The sequence below is a fragment of the Octodon degus genome, unplaced genomic scaffold (genome assembly GCF_000260255.1).
Source record: "Octodon degus isolate 3935 unplaced genomic scaffold, OctDeg1.0 scaffold00180, whole genome shotgun sequence".
Taxonomy (NCBI): domain Eukaryota; kingdom Metazoa; phylum Chordata; class Mammalia; order Rodentia; family Octodontidae; genus Octodon; species Octodon degus.
The window spans coordinates 1,703,665-1,707,563 of NW_004524756.1; positions in this window are offsets into that span (position 1 = coordinate 1,703,665).

Consider the following 3,899-nt stretch of genomic DNA (forward strand, 5'->3'; position numbering starts at 1 on the left):
GCTGTGTGCTCCTGCAGTGCGTGCTGCCTCTCCACAGGCCGCAGCAGCAGGGCCAGTGCACCAGGGACTGCACCCTCCACAACTTTCAGTCAAAACGAACTTTCTTTAGTTTTTTTTTTTTTTTGTATTTTGTGCAGTGTCTCACTACACAGCTTGAACTCGTAGTGATCCTCCTGTTTTTAGCCTCCCCAGTGCTAGGATTATAGGTGTGCACCACCATGCCCCAACTTGGTCGCTGGCTCAGCAAGTCTGAGGTGGGGCCAGTGAGGCATGAGGTGCCACGGATCGAACCCCGGTCCCTGTGCTTGCCTAAGCAGGCACTTAGTCCACTGAGCTATCTCACTGGCCCTTAACTTATGTTTAGAAGATTATTATGTCAGGTGTTTTATTATAGTGATGGGGCACTAACTAATAGGAGCTATTTTCCTTTTTTTTTTTTTTTTTTTTTAACTTTTTGGGGTCTCACTGTGTAGTTCAGACTGGCGCTGAACTCACTAGTCCAAACTCACAACAGTCCTCCTTCCTGAGCCTTCCAAGTTCTGGGATTACAGGGGTGTGCCATCCACACCCCCTCTTTATTCCCTACCCCCCTTAGGTATTCTTTCAAATGTGGACTGTTTTACCCTCAGTTTGGACAAGCTATTCTTTTTTAAAAAATTTTTATTTATTTGTGTGTGTGTGTGTGTGTGTGTGTGTGTGTGTGGCTAGCTCAGCTCACCAGGGGGCAGGGCTGGCTAGTATGTGGTGCTGGGGGATTGAACCGCAGTCCCTGTGCTTTGCTAAGCTTGTTCTAAGTAGGTCCTTTAGACCACTGAGCCATCTCACCAGCCCCTGGACAAGCTATTCTTGAAAGCTACATGTGGCTAGTGACTGATGATAGCACAGGTCCAGAACATAGTTTGGGGGGCTGGAAAATAGGGAGTCAATCAAGTAAGTGGCAAATGGAAAATGTGGTGAGAAGCTGGGCCTGGCTACACACGCCTGTGACCCAAGCTCTCCAGGAACATGAGGCAGAAGGACTGCAGGTTTGAGCTCAGCTTGGGCAATTTAGAAATTTAGGAAAATAAAACTCTCAGAAAGAAATGAAAAAGGACTGTGGATGTAGGCAGTGAGATGGCTCTGACCATGTTCAACTCCTAGTGCCAAAAAGAAAGTATCTATAATACGTTCCTTGATAAGTCTACCTTTAACTTATAAAATAATCAATTGAACACTTACCAGTATGAGTTTCAGCTCAGACTGCTTATCTATTTCTACCCTTTGGGTATAAGAGGAGGAAATGAAGATTTCATTATAAAAGTAATTTTAAAAAACTTAAATTACATTTTCAGAGTTGGAAGAAGTTAACTTTCATATTTTTGAATTATGTATGTTTTGCTATCTCATGATGTTCTGTGTAGAGGACTGTGTTTTATAAATTAACTGAATCTAGAGCTCTGAAGAGTAAAAGAAAAATACTCACGCTGGGGATATAGCTCAGCAGCACAGCACTTGACTGGCAAGCACAAGGTCCTGAGTTTGATTCCCAGTAGGAAAAACAAACAAACAAACAAACAAACAAACAAAACACGAAAAATACTATCTGTAATTCCAGCACTTGAGAGGCTGAGGCAGCAGGATTGTCATGAGTTTGAGTCACTGTGCTACAAAGTGACTTAAAGGGGGGCCGGTGAGATAGCTCAGCAGTCCAAAGAGCCTGCTTAGGCAAGCTTAGGCAGGCAGAGGGGACCGCGGTTCGATCCCTGCTCTCCATAGCTCAGCGGCCTGGCACCTGCCTGGCAAGCTTGAGGTCCTGAGGTTGATTTCCAGCTCCAAAAACAAGTGATTTCAAAGGCAGCCTGGACTGCATAGAGAGAGCCTGTCCCCACAATAAATAAATAAAAGCCACATAGTAAATTCAAGGACTGCCTGAGCTGTATAGCAAGACCTGTGTAGCTAAACACTGTCTTCCACAAGGAGAAGGATATCCTAGTCTTCCTGGAGAACTTTTTTTGCCTTCTACTTCATTTTTGGAGGTGGGTACTGGGAATGAACTGGAGACTTCATGTTTGCCAGGCAGGAGCTACACCACTGAGCTAAATCTCTGGCCTCATGTCCTTCTACTTTAGTTTGCCTATAATGTTACATACAGTATAATTTTTTACAAAGTGTTCTGGCTGTGGAAACAAATCAGCAGTCTAAGTGCCTACCTGGTAAGTGCTAGGACCTGAATTCAATCCCTGGTACCTCATGCTGAGCTGGCCCTGGGCAGGCTGGGCCTGAGGGAAACTAGGCGTGATGCTCACACCTGTAATCCCAGCTCTGGGGATGCTAAGACAGGATGATCACTATGAGTATGAGCTGTTTAGGGAGACCCTGTACCAAATACATAATTTAATTTTAGAAAGAGTTCTCACAAAATAAAAAGGGTTAAACTAACATGCTGCTATGATTGGAATGAGTCCCTCAAGATTCATGTTATTAATACATCCTATTTATTTTATTTTATTTTATTTTATTTTTTGAGCCAGGGATTGAACTCAGGCCCTTGCGCTTGCCAGGCAAGCACTCACTCAACTGAGCTGTTTCCCCAGCCTCAATACATCCTATTTAATGTCAGAAATTTAATTGTCAGCCAAGTGTGGTGCTGCATGCCTGTAATCCCAGAGGTCACTCCATAGTCGGACCCCATCTTTGGGAGAACATCTAATTTTGTAACAATTTTGAGTGACTTCTATGTACCACACTATTTGAGTCAGTCACTGCAGTACATAAAATTGTACAAGAGTGTGCTGTTCCTGGCTGCGTGTGGGGGTGCACACCTATAATCTCAGCACTTGGGAAGCTGTCGCTGGAGAATTGCCAGGAGGCCCAGGCCATCTTGGGGTATACAGCAAGACCCTGTCTCAGGGCTGGGGAGATAGCTCAGTAGAATAAGTGCTTGCCTGGCAAGTGTAAGGGCCTGAGTTCAATCCCTGGATCTGCCAAAAAAATTTTTTTAAAAAACCCTATCTCAAATAAACAGAAACAAAAACAACAAACAAAAAGGTTAACATCCTTGTTCCTCAGAAACTTCCAATGGGGGAAGGAGGAAGTACCAGCTATCACCACCATCACGTATAGAGCATTTGCTTTGCGGTGGACTCAGTTCTAAGTACTTCTCAGTTCTCGCTCAACCTTCTATGAAGAGGGACTTTATAATTTTTACAGATGAGAAAACAAACAGGACAAGTTATAATAACAGCTCATATTTACTGATTACCAACATATGCTTTAAGGGCCATGGATATAAACTCATTCAATTTTGATTAAAAGGCTAAAAAGCTAAGTAATTATTTATTACTTAGATTAATTTTATTCTTGTAACAAAGTGATGACACATTATTATTATTACATTTATGTAAACATAAATGTAGAGAAAAAAATACAGGATTAAGTAAACAGGCCCAGGTTATACATGTAGTGAATGGTGGTACTTCGGGGTCCTCCCCTCCCCTCTCTGTTCTGTTCGTTTTTCCTTTTCTTTTCTTTCTGTAGCCCAAGCTGGCCTTGAACTCACTAGGTTGTGCAGGCTGGGTTCGAACTCCAAGCGATTCTCCTGCCTCAGCTCCTGAGTGCTGTGCTTATAGGCTCGCAGCACCACGCTCAGCCGAGAGTGTGTGTGTGTGTGTGTGTGTGTGTGTGTGTGTGCAGGGCAGGTCCTCTTCCCGGTCCACCCGGTTGGCCGTGCCTTGCGGGGATGGGCCTGGTCCCCTCGGCTATCAGAACACAGCCACGGTGCCAAGCTGGGGGGACTTTCGCGAGTTCGTTCCTCTGCCCACGACGGTGCTGAGGAGGGTCTAAGCGACTCCCTCAACCCTCACCCCGCTGCCTCTGAGTGTACCCCGACTGAGAAGCCAGGCTGCTGTGCGTAATTATAA